Below are 6,842 nucleotides of genomic sequence, written 5' to 3'. Positions count from 1 at the left end.
TAAGTCCGAGTTATGACATCGAATTTGTAACGGCCGTATCAGTAGGTTAAAGAGTATAATGTGATTTATGATGAGATTATAAAGGTAGACTGATAGTATTGAAGATATCTTAATTCAAATAAATAAGACCCATTAGCGAAAAGAGATGCTGCAATAAGCAATTGAGCAATCAGAAATTGAGCCTAATAGAAAGAATCGCAAACAACCCAATTAGATGAAGAACTACATAGTAGGATGAAAGACATCATAGAGGATATCAATTCTACCAAGTTAGTTACGTGAAGAAATAAAAAGAAGGGATTGAATAATTTTGTAGTTAGTTAGAATGAATTTTGCAAAGTATCTTCGGACCGAGTTCTTACTCGAATAGGAATGTCATTTTTCATTCCTGCATTGTTGATTGTAATTTCTAAAATCTCTCTTCTTCTATTTCAATTCAATATATCAGTACAGTCATAATTTTTTGACTCCAACATTTGGTGCTTTCGTTAAGAGGGGTGGCCATATCCAATGAGCTCAATCGTCAAGCTGAGATTGCGGCATTACAGCAGAAACATGTTGAAGTCACAAGCCAACTTAGTAGGACGAATTCACGTATGGATGGGGTTGAGAATTCCTTACGTAAGATCCAAAGACTGTTGAAGGAAGCTCTGAAAATGAAGAAAGCGGATCTTGACTTGGAAGCAGAATCTACCCCTTGGATCTCGACCTCAATGGGGATCAAGACCTTCATACTCACATCAAAGCTTTGAAGGTTGAATTACCCTTGTTTGACGGAGAGCGTGTGGAGGAATGGGTGTTCAAGGCGAAGGAATACTTTGAATGATACACGATGCCGATTGAAATGCGGGTACATATGCTCTCTTTTCACCTCATTGGCTTGGCTTATTCATGGTACTGTTAGGTGATCAATAATAAAATCAATCATACTTGGGAGTCATTCCTGAAAGCCCTCGTAACTCGGTTCAAGCAGAACCAATTTTACGATCCTGAGGTAGCTTTTAAGGAGTTGAAGCAAACTAGTACAGTGGCAAAATATCAAAGTCATTTTGAAGACTTTTCAACTCAAGTCACTGGATTAAGTGAAGAGTGATTGATTTCTCTGTTCATAGTGGGTCTACAAAAATATCTCAAATGTGAGCTTTTATTAGCCAAGCCTACCTCCTACGTGACAGCCGTTTCCTTGGCTAAATTGCATGAACATAAATCTACAGCTTCAAAACCAAATCACAAACGGAATCCTGTTACACCACAAAACCAGCAACACCACAACTTATCATTACCATTTCAAGATAACAAAAATACACATCCTAAACTAAGCCTAACAATTGTACCTATCATCAATGCACAAGTCCATCAAACACCAACCCATTCTAACACCACATCTAATGCACCATTCAAGAAACTTATAGCATCAGAAATTAAATTAAAAAGAGAGAAGGGATTATGTTATTACTGTGAAGAGAAATGGGCATCGGGGTATAGATGCAAGACTTCATGCTATTTGTTCATTGGGGAGGAAGAAATGTTGGAAATACTGCGGGAACCAGAACCGGAGATTGTCGCTACCCCTGACTCTGATAGCCCGATTATTATTACTCCAATTCAACCTGAGATTAATTTCAACGCGATGGTGGAGCAATACCAACCCACAACCTTTCGGTTGAAAGGAACCTATCATAGGAAACCAGTTATGATTCTCATTGATGGGGGAAGCTCCCACAATTTCGTGAAAGCCAGCATAGCCGAGAAGCTGGGATTTTTTATACAAAAAACCACTCCCTTACAAGTTTTGGTGGGGGAATGGTGACGTCATTGGGTGCAAGGCATACTGTGAGGACATTCCACTGATGATGCAGTGATACCAGTTTTCAGTCAGCACTTTCGTGCTAGAGTTGCAGGGTGCTGATATTGTATTGGGAGTCCAGTAGTTGATGTGCTTGGGATACGTGACTACGCATTATGGGCTACTTACTATGGAGTTTGTGGTGAATAGAATTTCAGTGAAATTGCAGGGGGAGCATTTGTTGCATTTTGAGGCTATTAGCAACAAGATGCCACAAAAAATGGTCTTGTCGGAAGTGGTGACTACATTATATCACCTCAAAGGTGATCAAAGAAGAGGAGGAAAAGGGGATAGCCGCCGCGCCTACTGAATTGCAGCATATTCTGCAGCACCATGAGGCTGTGTTTGAGGAACCAACTTCCTTGTCGCCGGTCAGAGAGATTAACCACTATATTCATCTTTTGCCGGGCTCCCAACCAGTGAACGTTAGACCCTACAAGTACTCACATTTTCAGAAGGAAGAGATGGAATGGTTAGTGGTAGAAATGCTAGAAGTGGAAATAATACGAGAAAGTCAAATTGCCTTTTCTAGTATTGTTCTACTAGCGAAGAAGAAAGATGGTAGTTAGAGATTTTGTGTTGACTACCGAGTGCTTAATGCTATCACGGTTAAAGACAAATTTCCTATTCCCACTATTGAGAAAATCTTGGATGAGTTATTCAGGGCATAATTCTTTTCTAAGATTAATTTACGCTCAGGTTATCACCAGATCTGAATGCAAGAGGAAGTGATTCCGATGACAACCTTCCAAACTCACTAAGGTTACTACAAGTTTGTGGTGATGCCGATTGGACGTACTAATGCACCGTCCACCTTTCAAGCCACTATGAATAAGGTATTTCATCTCTACCTACGAAAATTGATAGCTATGTTCTTCGATGACATTTTGGTGTATAGTAGGACTTAGGAGGAGCATTTATGACATTTAAAGATAACTCTTGAGACTTTAGCACAACACCACATATTTGCCAAGAGGTCCAGGTGCCTATTTGGATAGTGGCAAGTTGAGTACCTTGGCCACATTGTTTGTGCTAAAGGGATTAAGGTTAGGGTTGGCAGGAGTACCCGAACCCGTGGGTACCCAAACCCGTCCTTACCCAGTTGGGGTGGGTTCTGTTCGAGCGGGATGGGGCGGGGTCGGGTTTAGGGTGTACCCACCCGCCCCTACCCACCCCAAAATATGTATATTATATATATAATTTTTAGGGATTAGGGTTTAACTCAGTGGGCTTCTTATTTATTATGGACAAAATTCTACTATAGTGGCTCGTACCACTCTTCTATCATTTTGTCTCCCCATAAGACTCTTTATGGGTATCTTATATGCACTTTTCCTGGCTATGCACTAGGTACGACAGCTGTTTTCAATGTGGATGACATGCTGCAAATCAAAGAGGCCCTGGACCACGAGTTGCGCTATTCACTCCAGCAAGCCCAAGAGAAAAAGAAGAAACAAGCAGACTTTCATAGGAGGAAGATGGAATTTAAGGTGGAAAATTGGATATTACTGAAGATTAAGCCTTATTGCCAATGCTCTCTCACAGGGGCTCACTACAACAAGCTTCTCAAATGTTTCTATGGACCATTTAAAATATTACAGAGGGTGAGAAATGTTTCTTACCAGCTGGAATTACTACCATCGTGCGCCTTGCACCTGGTGTTTTCATGTGTCTGTCTTGAAGCTGTACAGGGAAAATCCACCTTCGGTGTCTGTTTCGTTCGCTGATCTTCCCTCTTCACTTCAATCAAAGTCACTAGCAATTCTGGGAAAGTGTTGCATCTCCTCTTCATCAGGACCTTGCACACAAGTTCTGGTAAAATGGAAAGGAGTTCCACGTGAGGAGATCATTTGGATGGACATGGAAGAGCTTCAAAAGTTGTTTTCTGACACTGACCTTAAGGACAAGGTCAGTGGACGAGGGGATAATTGACAGAGTTGAGAATGTCTCAAATCCAAGTGAGCAAGGCCCATTAGCTGAGAGGGATGCTGCAATAACTGAACCAGCAATTGAGCAATCAAGAATGGAGCCCAATAGAAGGCATCGCAAAGAACTCAATTGGATGAAAGACTACATAATAGAATGAAAGGCGTCACATGGGATAACAATTCTACCAAGTTAGTTACGTGAAGGAATAAAAAGAAGAGATTGAATCATTTTGTAGTTAGTTAGAGTAAATTTTGCAAATATTTTTAGAGTGAGTTCCCACTCGAATAGAAATACCATTTTTCATTCTTACATTGTTGATTATAATTTCTAGAAACTCTCTTTTTCTATTTCAATTCAATATATAAGTATATTTATAATTTTTTTAACTCCAACATAAACACAAAATAAAAAAATACTTTTAAGTACTCTTCAATTCATTTAATTTGGTTTGATTTTATTTTATGATATGAAAACCTATAACTGAACCGTTAAAATTAGTAAATTTCAAAGTTTTGCTATGTTTTTTTCAATTTGATTTATCGGTTTAGTTTGGTTTAATTCGATTTTAGACTCCCCTAATTAAAAACTTTTATAAAAAGACATATACGAGAAATATTTCACTTTATTTGATATAAAAAGATTATCCACTTAATCTCAGATGTGATTGAGCTAAAGAGCTAAAGAACTCATCTTTTCTTAATCAAGTGTGAGAGTCTAATTCTTGTTTTGGAATGAAAAAGAAAAATTTAAAATACATCACTAATTATTTTATTTAATGATGTATCTATAAAGTATAAACCAACAAAAAAATTCAACTATACACACAAAAACACAATTCGTAAAAAAAAAGTAGCTCTGGGAGATAGGAGATGGAAGGAGGATTCGGTTCTGGGAGGACATTTGATTACAAAATAATGCTTTAAAAAAAATACTTTTTTTAGACTTTTTTCGGCTTCAAACCAACAAGGTTCTGTTATAAGAAATTGTGGTTTTTGGGATGGGTTAGAATGGATTTGAAATTTTCAATGGATCAGGGAGTTATTCCAATGGAAGATAGGGTTACTTAATCAACTCCATAAAACCTTACAGTTGGTCAAGCTAACTACTAAGAGAAAGGATCATGTCATATAGAAGTTTGATAAAAAAAAAAAAAAAAAAGACGTTTATTCTACTAACTCTTTTGTGTAGGTTATGCAGGCAAAAATACTCCCGTAGGATATCACCAGTTATAGTTTCACTAGCACTATATGAAGAGGCAATGTTCCTCCAAGAGTTGAATTATTTGCTTGGTTTGTATTGGTAGAAAGAGTAAACACTAAAGAAATATTGTGTCGACTAGGTGTTATTGGTCAGGAAGATATTCTTTGTGTACTGTGTAAAAAAGAGGTAGAACACATATTTTACTTGTTTATTAGTTGTGAGTATTCTTGACATGTGTGGTGTGCTTGGTTGTTTGCGTCAGATAAACTGTGGACGGTCCCAGGTAATATTAAGCAGCACTTTGAGAGTTGGATTAAAGCTTCTCGAGGGAAAAAAGAACGCAAACGGTGGTTGCTTAGTTTTTTTGCTGTTATTTAGAATATTTGACTTGAAAGAAATGATAGAATTTTCAAGAACAAGCACTTGGGTGTAGAAAATATCATCAATTGAATGGTGAACAGCTACCAAGAATGGTAAGATGTTGAGTCTTATGGTTATTGATGACAATATCAAAAATATCTACCGATTATAATTTTGTTGTTGTTTATTCTTTGTTCTCACTTGCTCTATCTTATTATGTAGAGCTTTTTATTTCAAAAAAAAAATTTAAGGATAGCTCATCATGAACAACTAAACTATCTTATAGGAACATAATATATAGTTTGAATCATTTTCGATTAGACAAACTACTAGTAAAAAAAAGGTGTAAAAAGAATATGTGTACGTATATAACAATATGTGTACGTTTGGGGGTGGGGGTTGCATTATTCAGAAATGCATCGCTTCTGTTCAAGTGGTGGTAGTGCTTCTCAAAGGAGGACTACCCGTTGTGGAAGAAGGTTGTATGTTCTGGTAATCATTTGAACCCAATTTTAATGTTGTCAAAACAACATTTACCGTTAAGAGGGGGCCTATGAAAAAATATTTTTCAGCTTAATATTAAGGAGCAACAGGTGAGAGATATGATGATTAGTGTTTTGTCTATGGAGGTGGAAAATGGCAGACGTATTCATTTTTAGGAGGATGGTTGATTACAAAGTGGCTCTTTGAAAGATAGTTTTCCAAGACTTTTCTCTGTTTCAAACCAACAAGGATCTGTAATAGGGGGCTGTGGATTCTGGGATGGATTAGAGTGGGTATGAAACTTTGAATGGAGGAGAGAACTATTCCAATGGGAGTTAGAGTTGCTCAACCAACTTCATGATCGGTTACGGATTGTAAAATTATCGGTTGGTAGAGAGGATATAGTTGTATGGAAATTTGACAAAAAAGTATTTTTTTTCACTAACTCATTTGTGCAAGTGTTGCAGAAAGAGAGTCTCGTGGAGAACATCACAAGTTACAGCTTCACTAGTATCATATGGAGAGGCTTGGTTCCTCCAAGAGTTGAACTTTTTGCATGGTTCGTTTTAGTAGGCAGTGTCAACACGAAAGAGAGATTGAGTAGACTCGAGATTATTAATCATAATAATAATATCTGTGTTTTGTGTAAAAAGGATATAGAATTTGTGCATCATTTGTTTTTTTGCTGTGAGTTTACGTGACAGGTGTGATGCGCTTGGTTGACATGTGCTGATAAAATTTGGACCATGCCGGGGACTGTTAAAGAGTTTTTTGAGAGTTGGATTGGAGTACCAGATTTTAAGTCTGAGCAAAAAAAGTGACTGATAGACTTCTTTGTGGTTATTTAGAACATTTAGTTAGAATGAAATAGCAGAATATTCCAAAATTCAGGGACAGGTGTTGAAGAAATTAAGACTAAGTCGTTTTTGGTGTAGTGTTGATCTGTTTGGTTGTGCTCTTTATTCTAACATGCTCTACTTCAGTGTGTCGAGCTCCTTTTGTTGAAAAAAAAAAACAATATGTA

The 6,842-nt window shown here is 37.3% G+C and overlaps 2 long non-coding RNA genes across 2 annotated transcripts; one reads left to right on the top strand and one right to left on the bottom strand.

The window, feature by feature from the left end:
• Window positions 1-400: 400 nt before the first annotated feature.
• On the bottom strand, window positions 401-3,920 carry LOC112767413 (uncharacterized). The gene is made up of 3 exons (XR_003184897.3): window positions 3,469-3,920; window positions 1,457-2,279; window positions 401-1,241 (listed from the first exon to the last, which is right to left on the bottom strand). It is a non-coding gene; the product is annotated as an uncharacterized lncRNA (long non-coding RNA).
• LOC140181068 (uncharacterized) lies at window positions 1,236-4,152 on the top strand. Its single transcript, XR_011875685.1, has 2 exons — window positions 1,236-2,682; window positions 3,197-4,152. It is a non-coding gene; the product is annotated as an uncharacterized lncRNA (long non-coding RNA).
• Window positions 4,153-6,842: the final 2,690 nt, after the last annotated feature.

The sequence above is a fragment of the Arachis hypogaea genome, chromosome 17, assembly GCF_003086295.3.
Source record: "Arachis hypogaea cultivar Tifrunner chromosome 17, arahy.Tifrunner.gnm2.J5K5, whole genome shotgun sequence".
Lineage (NCBI taxonomy): Eukaryota > Viridiplantae > Streptophyta > Magnoliopsida > Fabales > Fabaceae > Arachis > Arachis hypogaea.
Note: the sequence above shows the minus strand (reverse complement) of the source record. Positions and strands in the feature narration are given on the sequence as shown.